The sequence below is a fragment of the Antechinus flavipes genome, chromosome 1 (assembly GCF_016432865.1).
Source record: "Antechinus flavipes isolate AdamAnt ecotype Samford, QLD, Australia chromosome 1, AdamAnt_v2, whole genome shotgun sequence".
Taxonomy (NCBI): domain Eukaryota; kingdom Metazoa; phylum Chordata; class Mammalia; order Dasyuromorphia; family Dasyuridae; genus Antechinus; species Antechinus flavipes.
Window position 1 is genome coordinate 561,062,162 of NC_067398.1, and position 24,194 is coordinate 561,086,355.

Below are 24,194 nucleotides of genomic sequence, written 5' to 3' on the forward strand. Positions count from 1 at the left end.
TCTAATAAAAAGATGACTACTGCTAAACATTTTGTAATGGTATGGCACCTCTCTCCTCCCTCCCTCCCTCCCCCCCCCTCTCTCTCTCTTTCTCTCTCTCTCCTCCACCCCCATCCCCACCTTCCCTCCCTCCTTTGGCTTTTAGCACATCAGTCTGGCAATGTGTGTATGCTACCATGTGGTATGCCTGGGCATGAAAACACAGAGAGGGCTCCTCTGGGGTGTATGAGGCAGGTGGCACATGTTCTGATTCGGGAAGGGAGGGGGACGCTTTGGCAAGAATATTTCACTTTGTGGGGGGGGAGGGGAGAAATGGGAAATTGAAAAGAGGAATAAAATATAACACAAAAGAATAGGTGCCTTTTTCTTCTATCAGTGAAAACTATGCTGGGATCTGAGAACAAAAAGGATTTTTTTTAAAAAAATACTATTTTTACATTTTATAAATCAATTTAACAAATTCATAAAGAGTATGTTTTTTGTTTTTAAAGTTTCCTGAACCTTTTTTCTTTGGTCTGCTGAAGCTGATTTAATATGTAGGTACTTGTTCAAGGTTTCAGTTCAGAAGCTGTCAACATGGATGAAAAAGAATAGAAAAACCAGTTTATTCAAAGGGGAAAGGGTATCAATATAGTGGGTTTTATTAGCTGCGGCAGTAGTGCTATTATTTTTTAGTATGGAGGGAAGGTGCAAGAGACAGGTTTTGAGATGTTCCTTCGACAATTTCTGTTCTGAGGTCTGTGCTAGAAAAATATGTGGATATTTTGGATATTTTTATATAGAGATAGATATCTATATCTATCTCCAAATATATATATGGATATAAATATATATAATATATATGATATTTTATATGTATATATATGTATATGTATATATCTAAAATATCCACATATTTTTATATATACATATATATATGTATGTATGTATATATGTACGTATAATGGAAAATGAATTCATCTGAAGAGGTACAAAAGACCTATTAGAATGAAAGGAAAGAAGGAAGAGAGGTGAATATTGTCTGAAGCTTGATCTCATAAGTTTTGGTTCTAAGAGAGAATAATTTAATCATTCAGTTGGTTATAGAAATTTATCTAATACTATATAACACTAGGAGGAGAAAAAAGGAAAAGAAAAAGAAAGGACAGAATAAAAGGGAGGACACAAACACTAAGGAAAAGGGTAAGAGAAGGGGAGAAGGGTTGATAGAAGAAAAGACAGTGAGTGGAATGGGTTAAAAAAACACTACTAAGAGAAAGGGGAAGGGGTAATAGGCAATAAGGTAGTGGGTGGGGTGAGTAAAAAATCACTAGTAAGAGAAGGAGGAGGGGTGACAGGAGATATGATGATGGGTATAAAGGAAAAACACAGGACTAAAGACAGGACAGAAAGAGAACAAAAGTATATACAAGGGAGAAAAATGAGATGGAGGGAAAAAATGAGCTAGTAATCATAACTATGAATGTGAATGGGATGAACCCTCCCATAAAACAGAAGCAAATAGCAGAGGGGATTAAAAAACAGAATCCTACAATATGTTGTTTACAAGAAACATATCTGACACAGAGATACATGCAGAGTAAAGGTAAAAGGTTGGAACAGAATTTATTATGCTTCAACAGAGATTTTCTTTAACCTTTGACAGTTTGTTACTTAAGAGAGCTCACCCTAGGAGTCACATAGCTTAATAAATCTAGCTTTTTGATTGAATATATTTCTATTTGATAGATTGGGACTAGAAATTTATTAACTCTACTACTTGACACACAATATGAAGAAAGAAAAAAAAAAGACAAAGAGTAAGTCAGCTCTCTGTTCTCAATTATTCTAAATACCCAAATAGATCTTGGATCTCACCTATGTGGAAGTTTCTTCCAACAACAGAGATCACAATCCATCCAGGACAATTCTTGTCCATATCTTCCCATAAATTCATTACAAAGGGTCTATCCAATGTGCTTGTTATTTTTTCAGTTTCTCTTGATACCAAAACAATAGCAATGGAGCAGTCTAACGGCTCTTTCTTACTATCACTTGAACTGCTTACACATATATCTATATATCCATATCTATATCTACATATCATAATGACATTTGATGATAGTCATTCATTATTTTTTTTATAAGTTCCTCTTTGGCATCTGTTACAACTTGCTTATACATAAACTTTATTCCATTTTAAATTCAATTTTAATTAATCAGAGATTGTAGCATGTCAGGCCTTAAAGTCATACAATAACACTGGCAGAATATTGATATTAATAAAATTTCTTTGTTTCAAGAAGTTCTGGAGTCATTGAAGGAATTCTGAATTTTTCCAAAAATAACCTTGTGTTGTTTTCCTCTTCCTTTGTTACTTTGACCCAATTTATTGGCCATTTTCAGTGTCTGTTTAAGATATATACTGCTGATAAATGAGTCCTGTATGTTGCCCATTCAATAGCATGTTAGGACAAACAATAAACAACAACCTCTATGAAAGAATGGATTCTTTGCCTCAATTGCTACCTAGCCTTAATCATTGAATGAATGGTTTCCTCAATTAAACTGAGACCTGTTGAAGACCTTAGTTTAAAAAGGCCCACTGCATCAGGGCCATCTCCAGTTGATCTGATCTATATCTGGCCACTGGACCCCAATACCTGTGGAGGGGTAAGGAAGACAGATGACACTGCTCCCTCACTTATATTCAATTCACTTGCACGTCATGGAAGCGCCTCCCTGATGTCACAGACCTCTTCCAGAAAGAAGGATAAACAAATAAAACATCTCACAACTTAAATTTTTCCTGTGTAAATAGTTAGGATAAGCTCTTTGAGTGATTATGGTTTGGGGCTTCACCCAATCAGCACAATATCATTCTGAAACATAAGCATACAAAGGATCTCATCATCATAAGCAAATTGCTCTTCAAACTGTACCCCATATTGGATCTTCTCCATGACCAAGAAAAATAATTTTGCTGAGCTTCTGTCTCCCTGTTTTGTGCCTCTTCTGATAATGATGAACAGAAGATTGTTGAATAAGGTTTTCTCTGCTGTTATAACTTTCAAAGAATCTTTCATAATTTGATGTATTCTTAGGACATGTCTTATGTGGGAGAGAATAATTTTAAGGGAACATTTTACTCTATTGAATAAAAAATTTAGAGTAAAAAAAAAGAGTAAATACAAAGACATCTTTTATCTCTATATCTTACTGTGTTGCTGGGACCATATTCAAAACCTTAGTAGAGGGCAGAATTTGCCAGAGCTTGCATTCTTTAAGAATACCTTCAAGAACATGGAATAATTTGCATAACATGATGAGGCATAAGAATAGTACTTTGTGGAAATCTTTATGCTGTAAATGTTCTTTTGTGAGAATATTCACAAAGTATTTCTTTTATTACTCTGAATCACTCAATATTTGATAAAGCTCTGAAAACAATTACTTGACTCTTATAAAAAGTGACTTGCTTCTTCATTTACAAGTTCATCCAGCTTAGTTACTTCTCTTTTTTCTCTCTAGATTGATTTGCTAAACAGTCTATAGCTGACAAACTGATTTTATTTCATAATAATGGCTGATCTCGAAACATCCTTTATGATAGAAGAGTTAATCATATGAATTTCTTCTTTAAGAATACTGTAATAAATGATAGAAATTGGCCATAGAATCTTAAAATTGGCAAGAACTTTAGAAGTCCTCAAAAGTAACTTTCCATTAATACTAAGAGTATATTTTACAACATCTTCAATTTACATCAGGAGGCTTTTATGAAGGAGACTCAACATTGCTGGATGGCTTTAACTGTTAAAAAGTTCTTTGTGTTATGACAAATTTAGCTTCACTCATTGGTCTTTGTTTTATTTTTCCAAAGCACCAAAGAAAAAGCTATGTTGTTAATTAATATGTGTCTTTTTTATATAATTATAGCTTTTTATTTACAAGATATATGCATGGGTAATTTTTCAGCATTGACAATTGCAAAACCTCCAATTTTTCCCCTCCTTCCCCCCCACCCCCTCCCCCAGATGGCAGTTGACCAATACATGTTAAATGTTAAAATATATGTTAAATACAATATATGTATACATATCCATACAGTTATTTTGCTGCACAAGAAGAATCAGACTTTGAAATAGTGTACACTATTATTATTTGTGTGTGAAGGAAATCAAAAATGCAGGCGGACAAAAAAAGAGGGATTAGGAATTCTATATAGTGGTTCACACTCATTTTCCAGAGTTCTTTTGCTGGGTGTAGCTGATTCTATTCATTATTAAACAAATGGAACTGATTTGGTTCATCTCATTGTTGGAGATGGCCATGTCCATCAAAATTGATCATCATATAGTATTGTTGTTGAAGTATATAATGATCTCCTGGTCCTGCTCATTTCACTAGCATCAGTTCATGTAAGTCTCTCCAGGCCTCTCTGAAATCATCCTGTTGGTCATTTCTTACCGAACAATAATATTCCATAGCATTCATATACCACAACTTATTCAGCCATTCTCCAATTTACAGGCATCCACTCAGTTTCCAGTTTCTGGACACTACAAACAAGGCTCCCACAAACATTCTTGCATATACAGGTTCCTTTGCCTCCTTTAAGATCTCTTTGGGATATAAGCCCAGTAGTAGCACTGCTGGATCAAAGGGTATGCAGCTTGATAACTTTTTGAGCATAAATAGTTACAAATTACTCTCCAGAATGGCTGGATATGATCACAATTCCACCAACAATGTATCAGTGTCCCTGTTTTCCCACAGCCCCTCCAACATTCCGCATTATCTTTTCCTGTCATCCTAGCCAATCTGACAGGTGTATAGCGGTATCTCAAAATTGTCTTAATTTGCATTTCTCTGATTAATAATGACTTGGAGCATCTTTTCATGTGGCTAGAAATAGTTTCAATTTCTTCATCTGAAAATTGTCTATTCATATCCTTTGACAATGCAATGGGAGAATAGCTTGATTTCTTATAAATTAGAGTCAATTCTCTATATATTATGGAAATGAGTCCTTTATTAGAACCTTTAGCTGTAAAAATGTTTTCCCAGTTTATTGTTTCCCTTCTAATCTTGTTTGCATTAGTTTTGTTTGTACAAAAGCTTTTCAATTTGATATAATCAAAATTTTCTATTTTGTGATCAATAATGATTCTAGTTCTTCTTTGGTCACAAATTCCTTCCTCCTCCACAGGTCTGAGAGGTAAACTATCCTATGTTCTTCTAATTTATTTATAATCTTGTTCTTTATGCCTAGGTCATGAACCCATTTTGATCTTATCTTGGTGTATGGTATTAAGTGTGGGTCGATGCTTAGTTTCTGCATTAATATGTATCTTGTAAAAAACTATAACACCTAGAGAAAGATATTTTCACACGAATTGCTACCAAGCCAAGTCTTACCCATTTGCTGGCTTCCAGTCTTGCATCTCCAACTACCTACTGGACATCTCAAACTGGATTTATTATAGATATCTTAAACTCAACATGTCCCAAACCAAAATCTTTTATCTTCTCCCTTCAAACTCTCTTCTTCCTAACTTCCTTATTGTCATCTTCCTAGTCACCAAGGCTTGCATCCTAGTTGTTAGCCTCAATTCTCCTTCACTCTTACCACCATCAACTTCTTCCCATCCTCTACCCCCCATTTTGTCTTCATATTTCATATACCCCATTTTCTCCCCTTTCATTGCCATACTGGTCTTTATCATCTCATGTCTAAATAACGGCAATAGCCTGTAGATTGGTCTCCCTGCTAAAGCTTCTCCCCTGCTTCAGGACATCCTCCAGTTAACTGCTAAAGTAATACTTCTAAAATGCAGATCTGATCCTGTCACCTCTCAACTCAATAAATCCCAGGGTTCCCTATTACTTTCAGGATCAAATATAAAAATCCACTTTTTAGCTTTCCAATCTTCTTATTTATTGTTCTCCCAACATACTGTAAAACAGTGAAGCCTTTCTTAATTCCTCTTATTTCTAGGGTTTTTTTTTTCCCCTCTCTGTTGACTGTCTTTGACATATCCTATAAACATCTTGTTGGTACATAATTATTTGTGTGTTTCTTTCATTAGACTGTGAGTTTCTAGAGAAAACAAAGTAAAAGAGAGTCCCTTCTGTCAATTTCTAATACCTAGCACAGATCCTGGCACATAGTAGACACTTAATTTTTACTGATTTTGTTTTCAAGACTAAATAATTGGACTTTACATTTCCTTCATTAAATGTACTTTCAGTGGATATAACTCACTTTCAGTGGATATAACTCACCTTATCAGTTTAAAATAGTTCATCTCAGCCTCAGTTTACTTATCTTATTCTCACTGAATTGTGAGAAAAGCATTTTAGGTAAAATGTAAAAAATGAATAAATGTAAGCTACTATTATTATTATTATTACTGAAATTGGCATAATATCATAGAAATTATACTGGAGGAGTTGTAACTGTTCTAATTCTGGCTTAAGAACTCACTAGATCATTTGACCTTAGACAAAGTATTTATTCTCTCTGGGTCTCATTCAGATTTTTATAAAATTATTACATATTGTAATCAATAAAATTACAAGATTAGATGATCTCTAAGGTCCCCCTACTTCCAAGTTCTTGAGCGAGGATGAGGTCTGTATTGATGGTTATTTGACTGTAACAATTATTTATTCACCCACTTTTTGTTAAAGGGGAAAATGTGGAGGAAAGTCTCTTTCAAGGAAGAACATTCCAAGAGCAGGGAAAATTAAGAATATACATCATGAAAAAAAGTAACTGAAATTTTATATCACACAATCCCTTCCCTTTTATTTCTATTACCACACAAATGAAGGCCCTTATTATCCTAAATTACTAGAAAAACCCTCTGATTGGTTTCTTTAGCACTGGTCTTTCCTTCCTTCATATTATCTTACACACTGGCAAATTAAAGTTTTGCTTGAGTATGCATCTTTTTTATGAAGATTTTTCTTTTCTTTTTTCTTTTTTCCTTACCCTGAGGATAAGGAGAGAAGATGCGCAGGAGAGAGAATAAATGCTTGTTAATTGGAGAGAGCCGAATTTCAAGAATACTGGCTCTGAAAAAGTTCAAATTCCCACTTTTGATGCATACCACTTTTGTAACATTGAGCAAATCATTTAGCCTCTAAACCTGTTATTTTTTAAAAGTTCACAGATCCTAAGTTAAGAAACACCTCTTCTAGATTTATGAATTCCAAACATAACCTTCCCCTGCTGAAAGAACTTCAACACTTCTCTTTTCTACAAGCCAAGGATCAAATTCTTTAATTTCTCATTCATGGTTTTCTATAACATGGACCCAATTTGGCATGATTGGTTTAACTCCTATTTCTCCTATATGATACTCTACACCAGAGTTGTCAACGAAGCAGCTAATGGACACAACTGTTCTGGGAACCAGATTAAAATATAATTTACAAATGTTTAAAAATATATAGAAATACAGTAAAACATAGATAATGTTAATTTGTGATTTTAAGTCAGTATGTGGCCCATAGGGATCTATTTCTATTTTTAGTTTGACATCACAGCCAAACATTCTTTTTTTGTTGTTTTGGTTTGCTTTTTGTGTGTGAGAAGCAATTGGAGTTAAGTGACTCACACAGGGTCACAGAGCTAGTATTTGAACTCAAAACCTCCTGACTCCAGGGCTGCCCCCACTGCTATACCTTGTCAAAATAGATTACTCACAATGTCAAATGTACCCTGAGCTGTGCTACCTCTATATTTCTGCTTCTGCTCTTCTCCTCTGTATGTGGAATGTTCCCTGCACCTCCAGCTGTCAAAATATGACTTCTTATTAAAGGCTCAGTTTACATGTCACCTGTTTCCTGCAGAAGGAACTCATGTTCCAAGCAGAAAGGAATGTCTTCTTCCTGTGAAACCTTTATGTGCCTCATCCAATCTTACCTTTGGCTCTAATGATGTCTGTCATATCCTCTGGGAGACTGGACTGGATGTTCCTTGAAGGAAAGTGTTAAACTTCTACATCTGTATGCCCTGCAATGCCTACACAATGCCTTGTACATTACAGACACTAGACATATAATTTTTGGATGGATTTGAACTTTAGTATCCTTACTTTTCTTGTCTCATTCATGAAAAATAAATGATTACAATGAAAAAATATCACTATTAGATACAGACTGAAAATTTGGAGGGCTTCTAAATATTACACAGGGATGTATGTATTAAAATAAAAGTAAGATTAGGTATTAAGATAATGAATCTGATATTACTGTACAAAAGTAAAAGCACCATATGAATAGAAAGTAACCACAATTATAATACTAACATTTCTAAAATATTTTAAAAATTGGCAATGCACTTCATAGATATTATCTCAGTGGAACCTCACAATAACAGCCCTGTAAGAAATATTACCCATATTTCACAAATCAGGAAATTATTGCTTAAAAAATAATGTGACTTGTCTATAAAGTGGTTAGAGTTGAGATTTGAACCTAGGTTTTCTTGACTCAAGATTTATCACTCTTTCCACTACATCATACTATTTCTTGAGTTAACTATCACTGCTACAATACAGATCATTATTAAGCCTTATTTAGGCTTCAGAATTGGTAACTGGACAAGGCTTACTTACTGCTTACAGAATGGTCTGATAAGTATCTGGTCATAGAGTTTTGAAAGATGGAAGGGATGAGAGTTTTCTCTGATTCTGTATAGGCATTTTTGCTTCAACTAGTAACCTTTCTCAGGAAACAGTCCAGAAGTTCTTCCTCTAAATTTGATTCAAGATTATTCCTGTTGGAGCTTTTAAAACAAGGACAGATTTGGGATCATATTTCCACATTCTGGTTCATTCTAGGGAGTATCAAAAGACAAATTGTAGAGACTGACTTCGAAGGGAAAGAATTAGCAGTCTCAGGACCCTGTAATCCCCAAATCATCCATTAGTTTGATCCATAAATTATGAATTTATTGAAAAGTATTATCCAGTATGATGATGTCAGAATCCAGATGTCAGCAATCCAGAGTCACTGATTCCATCACCTCAAAGAAGCATATTTGCCATTTTTTGTTCTTGTTAACTATGCTAGGCTGAGGATTCTCCAAAAATACCTTGATGGTAGTACATATCTGATATGCAATACTGTGCTTTATGATACTGCCACACAAGCAATTCTATCTGAGCAGCAAAAAACAAAATCAAGGAGTCAAAAATCTAATGGAATGATTCCAACGTTATTTGGAAAGAAAAGTATGCAATTCAATCATTTTCTAAAAGTATATAAATATACATTTATGAAGGAAGAGATAGACTCATAACTAATACAATGGCTGACAGTTAATAACACTTTAAAGTTTGCAAAAGGCTTTATTTTTATAGAATATCTCAAAAAGCTTAGTGCAATTTTGAGATTTAATACATTAAACTGCGCTAAGACTTTTGAAACATCCTGGATTATCTCATTTGATAAAAAAAAAAAAAAGCATTATACAAACAAAAAATTCAGGAAGCTTTCATTTTTATCACAAACTACTTATTGCGATTTAAACGTTGCTCTTTTGTAAGTAATTATAGATTTTAAAAGAACATGAGAACAAGCAAACATATTCAGACTAAATATAATTCTTTGGACATATTTATGACAAACATTTCATTCTACAATAAACATAAATATATACATGTGTGAGCATGTATATGTATATATATGTGTGCTTATATGATATATTTGCCATTAACACCTCTAAATGTGTTCATCTTTTCTAAGTATAATATGCATATTTCTAACATTTATATTGTCATATATCATATGTATATGTACACATACATGACACAGAATTTATCTGGGAAGGAAAACTAGCTCCATCCACCCATCTATCTATCCACACACATGTGTGTGCATGCATATTTGTATTTTTCTCTCCCAGATAAATAAGCAGATTGACATCTGAGAGCTTCTTTCTGGTTAAGCAGAATATTGAGCAAACAAATATTTATTCTGAGTTATTCAGCTGTAATACATGAGGGGATTCACGACATGCTACGTCTGGTGCCTACTTAGCTTTTATGAGATAATTGCACCCTGGACCTCCTATAACATGGCATTAACTGGATAGACTTGGTTTTCAAATCCAAAAACACAGAATGGGCAAAAATTTAATCAGTCACGCTTCTGTCCCCTACATAAAAGTAAGGGAAATAGAAATGGACCACAAAGAAGATATAGTTATAACAGGATTAATCAAAGTGTGATTAATTCAGGATCAGATTAAAACCAATAGTGGCAGCTGTAGCTGATGCCTTGAACTACATTATTCTATCCCCCCCTCCTTTTTTGTTATCCCTCCTTACCCTCTCTGTCCACCATCCCTTTTTTCTCCCTTAGCCCACAGCAATGTCCTTGGTGGATAAACCTTCAGGAGAGTTAATTGTCACATACATGGATTTAATCACATTGTCCATCCCATTTGGGGGCCCTGCCTTCAGCGATCCATGACTAATTGTTGTGGTAATTTTTCAATCATTAACAGGAGCGCATATGCTACAGACAAATCCCAAGACACCTACTAAGCCCCAGTGGCAAGAGGCCTACATAAGGGCTATCACACCCTCCCCCTTCCCCGATCACATTACTCATGCAATACTCATTAATATACAGTTATCTCTGTAAGGTTTCTGCTTGAGATGAGATCCAAAGGGATTCTGTACTTTTTTTTTTTTTTTAACCACAAAGATTTGGTGTGAGTTCTTTTTTTTTTTTCCTCCTCTGAAAGGGAGAAAAATAGGTAAAGGAGAAGAGAGGAAATTAAAACTCCATGTGGGACAGCTAGCTGAGGGCCTATTCTAAATTCTGCTTGTTCCTCATTCATTTTCAGTCTAGCTCCTCCGCTTGCAGCATGTCCCCTTTCTTTGAGTTTCAGCTGTATTAGAGATCTCCATGGCAACCACTGGTGCTCATCTGCTACACCATCCTGCACCTTCACTCAGCTCAATTCTCAAGTCACCCTGGTGTCAGATGGGGCGTGCTCTATGCACTGGTGGGACAAGACCTTGCCTTAGGGAGTTCTCTACTTGATTGAAGCCCTGTTCTAATCACCTCATAATATGAGTAAGCAAGAATATGGAAAAAAATTTTTTCTTCTGCAGATTCTAAGAATTCTATTTGTTTTCTGTATCATAGCTTTTCTATTATATATACATATGTGTATACATATCAATGTATTATGTGTATGTATAGATATCAAGTATCTAGTTATATACATATTACATATCACTATCTCTATATTGTATAAATATAGATATGGATTTATAGAGATATACAGCAGAACTTTTATTGCTTAGAAACCAAAATGCTGCTGGAAGGATTGTGCAATAAAACAAAACACATTCTTTTTAAAGTCAAAATGGTATTGTGGGTAACTGATTATAAAAGACAAAAAAAAAAAGTTCTCCAACCAAATATCATACATAGTTTGCAAGCTATGAAAAATTTATGTGACAAAACATGAGTTCAGAAAATGGAAGGTTAGGTGTATAGGTTTGGGCTGTTCTTTTGTATCCTTCTTATGCGCATATGCTTTAAAATATTAATTAGTGTAGGGGACAGGGCAAAGAGAAGGTTTTGGCATTTTTATAATGCTGGCTCCCTTTGAAGTTTCAGTAAAGCTCATACCAAACCTTATTTCTTCCGGTATAAAATAAGATCTACTTTATACACCTACTACTTACTCAACTCACAAAGCATTTTCAAAGTTTAATTAATATCTGCCATTCATTTTTTGTCTCTGATGAAAAAATGCCATAAGGCGGCTGAAATGAAGCATGTGGTGCCCTCTACTGCTCCATCAATAACACACACAGAGGCACCTTCTAACTGTGACCCAGAGCTCTAAGCTTTCAGAAAACCACATCTTTCTGGCTCCCTTACTGTCACGTGCAACCTGCTGTCTGGGCCTGCGGGTCTGTGCCTGCTCCTTGGGAGACAGGTGTGAATAGGAAGAAAAGGTGTAGGAGAGAGAGGGGAGAAAAGGGAATCACACATTCCAAATGTGGTAGGCTGACTTACGAATACTCTGTATTCTTACACAGACTATTTAAGGCATGGGAGGATATTTACAGCAGCCTGACAAAAGACTATGATACAAATAAGAACTCAATTTTAAATAAAGAACAGATAAAAAAAAAAAAATGTGTTTCAACCTCTTCCCCCTCTTCCCAACCCCCATTCTACCCACCAAACAGGAGAAAATAATTGACGAGTTGCTGTCATTCTACATTTCTTGTTCATAACTTTATCAGTTAGAAGGATTTTTTTAATAAGCCTGAATGTTTTGAAAATTTTGAAACATTCAATAACAGCATTTAGTTTTACACAGTATAGTGTGCTTAGTTACTCAAAAAAATCTAGATCATTTATTCAATCCTGTGAGAAAATTTTTGTCTAGTGCAGATTTTTTTGTCTAGCACAAAATCAAAACAAAACAAAAAACCAACAATCATTACTATCAAGTTCAACCTGGGAAAGAAATTGGATTAAACAGCACAAGATCTCAGATCAAGCATTAAAAAAAAAGATTAAGTTTTTAAGTAATCAAATTGAAATAAATATAATTAGCATGAAGAGGAATTAAGTTTTTTGTAACAAAAATTATTCTTTTGATTTACATGAGTTAGAATCAAGATGATCAGATAGTAGTAGTTAGTAGTAGTAGTAGTAGTAGTAGTAGTAGTAGTAGTAGTAGTAGTAGTAGTAGTAGCAGCAGCAGCAGCAGCAGCAGCAGCATATTGCCCCCATGGCTGATGTCCAAAGCATCCAGCAACTAATGTGTGCTTCCCATGAAGTATATATATTCGTGGCTCAGTTACAGAGGTAGACCGAGGCAGGGGTGGAGTCCAAGCACTGAGAGCATGAACAAACTATCAATCTGGTTCTGACAGAGTAAGAGGAAGCAGTGGATATTCTGATGATGCCTAAAATAGAAGGTCTTTCTCCTTATCTGGATCATCATAATTAAGAGGGAGTGGTAGTGTTGCAGGATTGAGCAGAACAATTAAAAACTGAGGCCAAACAACTCAGGGAAACTGAGGTAGGACAATTTAGGGAAACTGAGTCAGGAGAATTAGGAAACTGTGGCACAACAGTGATAGTAGTAGTAATAGTAGTAGTGGTAGTGGTAGTACTTAGTAGTAGTAGTAACAATAGTGGTAGCAGTAAAGATAGAAGAAATAGTAGTGGTAGTGGTGGTAGTAGTAGCAGTCTTCATCATCATTGTAGTAATTATAACAATAACAATAAATGTAGAACTTTTTCTGTCCTCAAAGTCCCTCCTTTAATTTCCCAACTCACTCTTTGAAAGCCAGGGCACTAAGTCTCTAGATAAACATCATTAAATTCACCCCTTTCTCCCAGAATTGAGGCAAGTGTCATTGACACAAGAGCACCTCCATCAAGGAGAGCCGCCTTCCAATGTAAAGCAGATTCTACATGACCAAATTCCAGGGACTGGCAGATGGTATCTAATGGCAATTAGTGGTTAGCTGCTGGGCTCTGATGTATAGAAAGGGTTTTCTCTACTTTGAGCAGATCCTGGAGAAAGGCATGGAGAATTACACAGAGAAGGGATTAGCTGCTCTCCTCCCCCAAGAAGTCTTCTCAAGGAGTGCCAGGGACAAAGGGAGGGACCCATGCCTTCTACAAGGAAATCTGTAGTGGTGTGAAGGGTTGTTAAGTGGTGGGGGGTGGGGAGGCTTTCCAGATTGAGGACTGCAAGCCACAGCAGGTGACAGCAGAGTGAGTTTAATGAGAACAAAGGTCTGGGCAGCAGAGGAAATGGGGTAGTCCAATTAAGCTTTGACAGACGTGAAGAAACATTACAGAGCAGTCATTAGGTGATAGAAATGTATCTGGTCCTTTAAGGCTTCCAAATAAATGGCTAAAATGAAATTAGAAATGACTAAAGTGATTTCAGTCAAAAACAACTACTGTAAAAAACAGTAACTTTCATTTCAGGCTCTTTTCAAGTCTCAAGGTCTCAACAGATAGGAAGGAAATCGAACCCAGCAAACAAAGGCTCAGCACGTAGACATGTTTTCAAATTTGATCTGTCATAAAAATGCTGGAACGGGGGACATAGGATGCCAAGTCCAATGTAAAGCAACATTTACAGATATAGATCCCAAATCTATAGATACATAAATTCTTAACTTTCATCACTACAAATGGAGTGCTGAAACTACACACACACACACACACACACACACACACACACACACACACACACTTCTAAGATGCCTTTTTCTCCAGTGGTAGCCCCCAGTGTCACTGGCTACCTTCCTAAGTCAACATTGCTTCTTATGGCTTCAAATAGATGCTTTTTTACTGAGGCATTAGCAGAAACTGAATCAATCTTATCAAAAGTTGGTTTCTTCTATAACCAAAGAAGACCAGTTCAGGATTGAGATTCCTCCCCCAAAAAAAACACTTTAAAATGGGGGGAGGGAGAGAGGAAACATGGGGAGAAAGGGACAGAGAGTGGGAAAGAGGGGGAGAGAGGGAGGACAGAGAGACAGAGAAAGAGGGAGGAGAGGGAGAGGGAAGAAGGGAAGGAAAGAGGGGAAAAAAGGAGGGAGGGAAAAAGAAGAAGAGAGACTGAGACAGAGAGAGAGCAGAGAAAAGAGAGAGAGAGAGAAGAGACCCAAAGAGACAGATACAGAGACAGAGACAGATTCATAGAGACAGAGGAAAAAGAGACAGAAAGCCAGATAGATAGAGACTAGAGGATTTTAGGATTCTAGGATCCTTTGATCCCACTCTGCATATACACAGAATACCCCACTGGTTCTGAACTGTATAGCTAAGTAGGGCAGCGCACAGAATATTGGGCAGGGAATCAGGAACCTGAGTTCAAGTGCAGCCTCAAATACTTCTAGCTGCAAGATCCTGGGCAAGGCACTTTCATCTCCATTTGCCTCAATTTTCTCATCTATGAAAAGGGGGTAGGAGTATCCCCAAACTCCCAGTTATTGTGAGGATCAAATGAGATGATCATTGTAAAGTGCTTCCCACAGTAAGCACTATAGCACTGTTAGCTATCACCATCATCATCACTATTATTATTATTATTAAAGAAGTCCCAAGAAAGAAGCCCTCCCCACTCAGACATAAGGATAAAGCAGGCCAGGTGCCTTGAGACTCCAGCAACGTCAGAGATCCCTTAGATCCATGCCCCTGCGCTGTAGGGCGCGCTGTGCCCAATACAACTGGGTGGGTTTCCGGGAAGGGCACTGCGGTACAGAAGAGAACTCCATTCGGGGTCGGGGACTTTGGGTAGCAGTCCCAGTTCTGCTGAGATTTCTTGTACAAATGTTTCCCTCTCCTTCTCGAGTTCCTTTTCCGGTTGTAAGATGAGGTCAGCGGGCCGGACCTGCTGGTGCGGAGCTTCCTTTGGGTGCTGCCACTCCAGAGGAGGGGCTGCGGACGCCAGCATAGGACTTGACCAAGCCTTCATAAGCAGGCCCCATTTCCTACAGGGCACACCGAGTACGTGGGAAGCGCTGCCCTCTAGTGGCCGGTTAAGTGCTTCTCCGCCCGCTCCCTGGAGACGGCGGTGCGGGAGGCGGAGTCACCGCGTCTCCGTACCTTTTTCGGGGGCACGGCTCGTGACTTGGGCTCCTTTGGAGGAGCAGGGCTGCCTCGTGTTAACTAGCGTGCTTTGGTTCTTTTTGCCCCTCCCAAGGTCCCCACCTCATGGACGTCAAGCCTGATGGCCTTCTCCCTCACTTCGGTCAGCATCGCTCCTGCCGGCCGTGCAGAGGGCCTACCTACCGAGCTACCATTTCTCTTTTGGGGTGCTGTCAGAACTACACCCTGCCAAACTGCTCCCGAGTTACACATCTGCAGATGGCTTATGACTCCAAGGAGGAGAGCTGTACCTCTTCCAGCAAATTCAAAAACGCCGCTTTCCCTGAACTTGCTACTAAATGTTCCCTTTCCCGCAGCAGTGCCAATTAATTAGTTCCCTTTAAAAGCTGCAAGTAGTCATCGGTAGTCATTTGGAGTTAGGTGATTTGAGGAAGCATTTCTATGCTTGCTGTTTGGCTCCTTTTCACATCTGTACTGAACACTGTGCAATTACATATAACATTTTCTCTACTTTTCTACCAAAAATAATTTAAAAGAAATTATTTCTATGAATGGATGCCCATCAATTGGAGAATGGTTGAGTAAATTGTGGTATATGAACGTTATGGAATATTATTGTTCTATAAGAAATGATCAGCAGGATGAATACAGAGAGGACTGGCGAGACTTACATGAACTGATGCTAAGTGAAATGAGCAGAACCAGGAGATCATTATACACCTCAACAACAATACTATATGAGGATGTATTCTGATGGAAGTGGATCTGTTCGATAAAGAGAGCTAATTCAGTTTCAATGGATCAAGGATGGACTCAAAGAAAGAACACTGGGAGATGAATATAAACTCTTTGCATTTTTGTTTTTCTTCCCGGGTTATTTTTACCTTCTGAATCCAATTCTCCCTGTACAACAAGAAAACTGCTCAGTTCTGCACACATATATTGTATTTAGGATATACTGTAACCTATACAACATGTAAAGGACTGCTTGCCATCTGGGGGAGGGTGGAGAGGAAGGGAAGGGAAAAGTCAGAACAGAAGTGAGTGCAAGGGATAATGCTGTAAAAAATTACCCAGGCATGTTCTGTCAATAAAAAGTTATTAAAAAAAAAAAGAAATCATTTCTAAAACACCAAAACTATAATTTTTAAATCAAAATGTTGATATATGTAAATATATCTATATCCATATTTGTACAAAGCAAGAATACTTGGATGGACAGATAATCTTCCTACACAAATAATCTCCAACATAGAGGACAGTTAAGAAGTTCCACTGTTAGTGAGAAAAGGATAAGAAAAAAAATTACAAATCTTGTAATTGTTGGACTATATCAACTATATAAACTAAAAATGATGTATTCTGTACTGTATAAAATGTGATTAATTTGCTAATCGTCAAGACATGAAATGGTTTACAGATTTACAACATGAAACTGTAGCCCATTCTGCAAAATGATGAAAAAAATAGCTCAAACATCAATATTTAGAAGACAGTCATTATAGTCTTTTTAATCAAACAGCCCCTTTGAAATGGAGTTTAACATGTCTGATCAATCTCTTTTAGAAAATATATATTTTTATGATAGCATTATCAGTTCTTCTTAAAGAGGTCTCACTTTAAATAGGAACATGTTTGATGATAAAAATGAAAGGGATATTAGTTATTTTAATTTGATATAACATTAACATTACGCAAATCCTTCTTCTATTTCATTATATGGTTAAAAAATTTCTATTACCTGCCGAGCTAAAAAAGATTTAATTGGCAGGATGTGAAATATTAAACTAACTCTGGAAGAGCAGATGTGATATACTTCACCATTCAGGACTATTATTCTGCAGCAGGATGAAAAATACCACTTAGTAATTATGGGCTTTGATGTTAGTCAGAGGGAGTCTTGAATGACATCATAGTTCTTATAATAATTCATCCTGTTCTGCATATTAGGATATCAGAACTCCTAGGTCGAGGATACAAAAAGCTTTTTTGCAGCTTAATATTTATGCTGTGTAGTGGATAGTGTAATGGACTTGGGAGTCAGGAAAACCTGAATTCAAATTCTGGTGCAGATACTGACTAGCTCTGGCGTTCCAAAAGAATTCATTTAACCTCTATCTGTCTCAAGTTTCTTCAATTGTAAAAAGGAGCAAATATGTAGCACAGTGGAAAGAACACCGGACCTGGAGTCAGGAAGATTCATTTTGCTACAATTCATTTTCCTGAGTTCAAATTTGGCCTCAGAGACATACTAATTATATGATTCTGAGCAAGTCACATTTTCTTTGCCTCAGTTTATTTAACTGTTAAATAAGCTGGAGAAAGAATTGGCAAACTATTACAATATCTTTACCAAGAAAACCCCAAATGGAACCGTTAAGAATTGGACACAATTGAACAACAATAAAAAGGGGATAATAATAGCTCCTACTTATGTCACATGGATAAAATGAGATAATAAATGTAAAACATCTTACAAACTATATGATGCTATATAAATGTTAGCTATCATGTTTTATTTAATCACAAGTATATTTAATTTTATATGATAAAAAGAATCTTTAAAAGTTATATACAAAACCTTTTTGGAAATCATGCTTTCTAATATATTTACATGCAGTGTTATTCACATAAAAGGTGCTCAAATGTATGATGAATGAATATATGAAAAAATGATAGATTAGAATCTTTCAAGTGGTTTATCGTCATTTGTGATTAATTTTCAGTTCTCAGTGTCTTCTATCACTTTAAATTTCAGTGTGTCTGTCCCTCAGTCTTTCTGTCATGTAGTAAATTAATGCTAAACAATGTAGTTGGATACCTTCTATTTAAATAAATATTGAAAAGAAGAGTTTTATTTAACAGATAATGCTTTTGCAATATGAATCATTATTATCTTCTGATATCACAATCAATGTCTCCTTAAACTCAGCACACTTGCAATATTTACTGCAAATGTTATCACTAAAGATGACTTGTTGTATATTAAGAATTGTAGATGCAAAATGAGGGTGAGACAGCATGCCATAATGTGAAAAAAATTCATCTGGCAAACAGGAAACCAGAATTAGTGTTGGAAAGGATTTGTGACACTACCCACTTCAAAAAAAAAAAAAAAAAGAATATGCATTACAACATAACCAAGGGGAGGGTTATCCAGTATTTGCCTGAAGATGTTTAATGAAAGAGAACTCACTATATTCTAAGATAGTCCATTCCAGCTCTAAAGATAAGAAAGCTTTTTTTGATGTCAGGCTTAAATTTTCTATCTTCAATACACTATTGTTCTACCTTTCAGGGCCAAAAAGAACAATATACTTGCAAGTACCTGAACATAGATCATATTCCCATTGAGTTTTTTCTTGTAGTCTAAACATACCTGAATTTTTCTTTAGTTGGTCACCATGTGACATGGATTTACAGACCTACACTACACTAGATGAATTATCAACATCCTTCCTAAACTGTGATACCCAGAATTGAAGACAGTACTCCAAATATGGTCCAAGTGGGATAAAGTACAGAGGAATAGTAACAAGCTGATTTCTGGAAGTTATTACTCTTACTGTAGCACAAGCTAACACTACCTTTCTTGGCTTCTGTGTCAACTACTACCTTACAGCAAGAATCAAGTACTTTTAAAAAATTGCAAAACTTTTTCAGATGAAATGCTGCCTGATTATGTCTCTCCCATCTTGAACTTGTGAATTGGAATTTTTGAAGCCACATTCAATTACATCTATATCTATTAAAATTTCATTTTATTAAATTTGATCCAATGTTCTAGTCTTGTCAAGATGTTCTAACCTGATTCTGTAGTACAATGGGTCAACCATCCCTTCTAGTTTTATGCCACCTGCAAATTTATTAAGAACAGTATATGTCTTTATTTAAGTCATTGGTTTTTTATTTTGCTTTTTTTAATTGCAGATCTAAGAAGAGATACCTAAGAAACAACATTGCGATCTTCTAAGTTAACACTGAACCAACATTTCAATCTATTCTATATCTATTTTTCAACCATCTAGTCTATATCTCTCCAACTTTAAAAAAAAAAAAAAAACTTTTTTTGTAGTTTATGGGATAAAACAAACATTTCCATAACATAAAAAGCATGTATTTTATCAAATGTTTTGCAAGACAAAACTATATCCAAAGCATTTCTCTAATTAATGACATTAGCAGTCCAGTCAAATAAAGGAATTCAGCTAGTCCAGCATGAACTTTATCCATTCTGCTCCTTTTTGACCTTCCATTGCATTTCTAGATGTCTACAAACCATTTCCTTGATAATATACTGTGAAATTCCCCACTAAGTTTAATCAGGATCACTAGTTTACAGTTTACTGAATTCAGTATTTTTTTTAGAAAAACAGGACATTTGTCCTCCGGTGTCCAATTTCTCCTGTATCCAATCATTTTTCAAATGTCAATGAAAATGCTTTGGCAACACTATCTACCATTTTTACCCCAGTCCTTAAAGATATGTTTCCTGGGGCAGCCTGGACTTACACAAGGCAACTATCTCCTTCATATCTTCAGGGTCACATTTCAGCTTAAAAATACTGGGTGAGTAGTTATAAATCTTAAATTTATAACTCACTATTAGTCATTTCTGATTGTTTCTTTCCAGTTTAAAAGTCATTCTCCTTAGCAAAGAAAATATAAGAAAACTAAGAGCTAAGAAGCTCTTTCTTCTTTCGGTTCTCAGTTATTGTTCAATCTACCCCTAAGCGGTAATCTTGTCCCTGTATTGACCCTCTCCTTGCCTCCCCAACATGGTTTTTAAAAATCTTTCTTGACTATCCTTTACTTTCCTTACCAGCTTCAGTTCATTCTGAACTTGGGCATTTTTGACACTCTTCTTCTAGGATGACACTACCCTCTCAAATGCATTTTCATTTTCATTGTCTTCCCTTGGGTCAATTTATGTACAGCTTTTTAAAAAATCTGTTGGTGCTTACCATCTCAGGGAAATGGAGAGTTTCTTAAGCAGAAAATTTGGAACTCAAAATGATTTTTAAATGAATGAAAAAGATTGTCTTTACATGTAATTGGAGAGAAGAATAAAATATTGTTTTTAAAACTTATGTTAATTGGTAAAGTTATTTGTGTAAAGAGACATTGGTCCCCTTCAGTCAATTTCCCTTTTTCTTTCTCAATCGAATTATTTTCTTTATAATTTCACAATTTCGTTGTTGGGTCTCACATCATTCCTTACTTATAGCCCCTAAAGAAAGATCACTGTCTAGAGGAAACCCTTCCTTATCACTACCCACCTCTCCCATACACCACCACTTTCCTGATATATAAAACGTTAGCGTGTGTGTGTGTGTGTGTGTGTGTGTGTGTGTGTGTGTGTGTCTATGGAGTGAGTGTTGTCCTGGCTCAGGGCCGGGACAGACACTTAACCTGGGATTTCACTAGGGACTCCTATGTGAGATATCTCCCTTTACCAATGCAGATTGGCACCTTCTCTGCACCCTGCAGTTTTAGACAGTTACCTAGAGTACTGAAAAGATAGATATCTTAACAAGGTCATAATCCAATTATGTATTAGAGAGGATTTGAACTCAAGCCTTGCTGGCTCTGACTCAATACTCTATCTGTTGTTATCTAGCTGCCCCAAATAAATGTAAAAAGAAAAAAAGAATACTGGCCCTCCAAAAAAGATGAGCTAAGAAAGTAGCATTTCACAATGATATATATATCCATATAGAGAGAGATGTGTGTGTGAATATATACATATGTGCATCTCTCATTATACTGCTCCTAATTCTTTCAAATGTGTCAGTCTTTCCATACCGTTCTCATCATATAAACAGTTCTTTGTTCTGTCACTTAATTCCATAATAGTTTATACAAATTTTCTTAAGTTTCTCTGAATTTAGGCCCTTTGTCATTTCTTACAGAACAAAAAATGAAATTGACTTTTTGCATGGAAGTAACAAAAAACTCTTAAGTTACATTTCTTTAAAAAAAAAAAAAAGAAAAAAAGAAAAGTTTGCATTAAAATTCTCTACTTTAAACCACACTGCACAAGAATAGCATCTGGATGGGTTTCACAAAAGTTGCACTAGTAGCTAAATGTTCTTACTAGTTGAAAGGTTTAAAGACTTTATACAAACATTTTTGTAGTAAAATATGTCTGTAGTGGAGCAGCTAGGTGGTGCAGTGGATAGAGCACCAGCCCTGAAGTAGGAAGACCTGAGTTCAAATCTGACCTCAGACACTTAACACTTCCTAGCTGTGTGACCCTGGGCAAGTCACTTAACCCCAATTGCCTCAGCAAAAATAAATAAATAAGATATATTTCTAGCAACAGATTATGTCAAATATTCACCGATCCAATGATGAAAAAGAGTCATTTATCTAATGACTACACATTTTCAGACAGAAAACAGGAAGATTTTATACTTGCATTTCTGTTTACAGATTTTAAACTGACCACTTGCTCTGAATATAGAAATTTGCTGTAAGAGAGAAAAAGCAAGGACAGGAGAAAGCATCATTAGCAGTGTGATTTCAGGTATGAAAACCACGAATGAATTCCATCCCCTTCCCAGACTCAGAAATAGGTGGGAATCATTCTTATAGAAAGGAATACAATTGGACAATACAGTTAGATGGATCTGATCTGAACTAGAGTTCAAAAAATCATCTTTCTTATCAAACTGTGCATACCCTTTGATCCAGCAGTGTTTCTACTGGGCTTATACCCCAAAGAGATACTAAAGAAGGGAAAGGGACCTATATGTGCCAAAATGTTTGTGGCTAGAAGCTGGAAAATGAATGGATGCCCATCAATTGAAGAGTGGCTAGGCAAATTGTGGTATATGAACGTTATGGAATATTATTGTTCTGTAAGGAATGACCAGCGGGATGAATACAGAGAGGACTGGCGAGACTTACATGACTGATGCTAAGTGAAATGAGCAGAACCATGAGATCATTATATACCTCAACAATGATACTGTTTGAGGATGTATTCTGATGGAAGTGGATCTCTTCGATAAAGAGAGCTAATTCAGTTTCAACTGATCAAGAATGAACAGAAGCAGCTACACCCAAAGAAAGAACACTGGGAAATGAATATAAACTGCTTGCATTTTTGCTTTTCTTCCCGGGTTATTTTTACCTTCTGAATCCAATTCTCCCTGTGCAATAAGAGAACTTCTCGGTTCTGCACACATATATTGTATCTAGGATATACGGCAACATATTTAACATATATAGGACTGCTTGCCATCTAGGGGAGGGGGTGGAAGGAGGGAGGGGAAAAATCGGAACAGAAACAAGTGCAAGAGATAATGTTGTAAAAAAAAAAAATTTACCCTGGCATGGTTCTGTCAATAAAAAGTTATTATAAATTTTAAAAAATCATCTTTCAAACTCCTTCTTACCCAGATGAACAAACATCAATTTTCTGAAATTCTGTGGCATTTCTCTGGGATGGGTGGGTTTTATGATTTAATGCTCCTTATGCATATCTGGACTCAAACTCAAAAAATAAAATTAGTTATAGCCCCAACAAATTTTCTTTCAAACAGCCAAATGCCACATTAGAAGCTTCAGATTTAAAAGGAAAAAAAAAAGCTTAAAAATCATTGTGCCTAAAACTATCTCAGGAATGATATGGTGGAAGGCATTAAACACTGAGACAATGATGCACTTAATAAATATTAAATAACTTGTTGAAGGGATCTCAAAATCTTAAAACAACCACAGACTTGAAAAATAAAAACAAATAAATATTCAGTTATTAACACCTCGTAAACATAGGATATTCCTTAATATAGATGACAGCTAAATAATTTGGAGTGAAAACTCCCCAAAACAAAACTCATGCCCAGCAGGGCTGACAATTTTTAAAACATAGCTCATACAATTTTTACAAATTGTACAATATACAATTTAGAAAGCAACAGAATACCTTAAACATATTTCATCTAATTAGGAGATACAAACATGTGACCTCTTTGAGTAAGTTACCAGAGAACTTTGGTTAATACCTAGTGTTTGATTAAAATCAAATCAAATACAAATTTAAATTTCAGCAATAATTCTTCAATATTTGCACACAAATTTCTAAGAGCTTATACCCAGAATAAACAAGTTCACAGTTTTAGCAAGCATTAATAGTGATTATCTCATACAACTGTAATACTAAGGGGCAGCTAGTTGGTGTAGTGGATAGAGTACCAGCCCTCAAGTCAGGAGGACCTTAGTTCAAATGTGACCTCAGACACAACACTTTCTGGTTGTGTGACCCTGGGCAAGACATTTAACCCCCATTGCCTTACGGGAAAAAATTGTAATAATAAAAGATTCACTACAGAAAATTCATAATTCATCTTGATATGTAAGGGGATGGTTTTAAGCTACCCCTCCCTCCCATATTCTGTGGCAAGGAGAAGTTAACAGTTCTAAAATGTAAAACCAATACAAATTTTTTTTTATCTCATCCTCACCTTTCTATACACAGTAATTACCAGTTTTAGTTAGTTTTAAACATATTTTCCACAAGCTTTTAGTTACAAGCCAAATCTCAGTTCTACAATTCCAGAAATAACTATTAC

At 35.9% G+C, this 24,194-nt stretch overlaps 1 protein-coding gene across 1 annotated transcript in view; it reads right to left on the reverse strand.

The window, feature by feature from the left end:
• Positions 1 to 24,194, reverse strand: part of FARS2 (phenylalanyl-tRNA synthetase 2, mitochondrial) — a 631,382-nt gene that overhangs the window by 356,811 nt on the left and 250,377 nt on the right. The window lies entirely within an intron of this gene.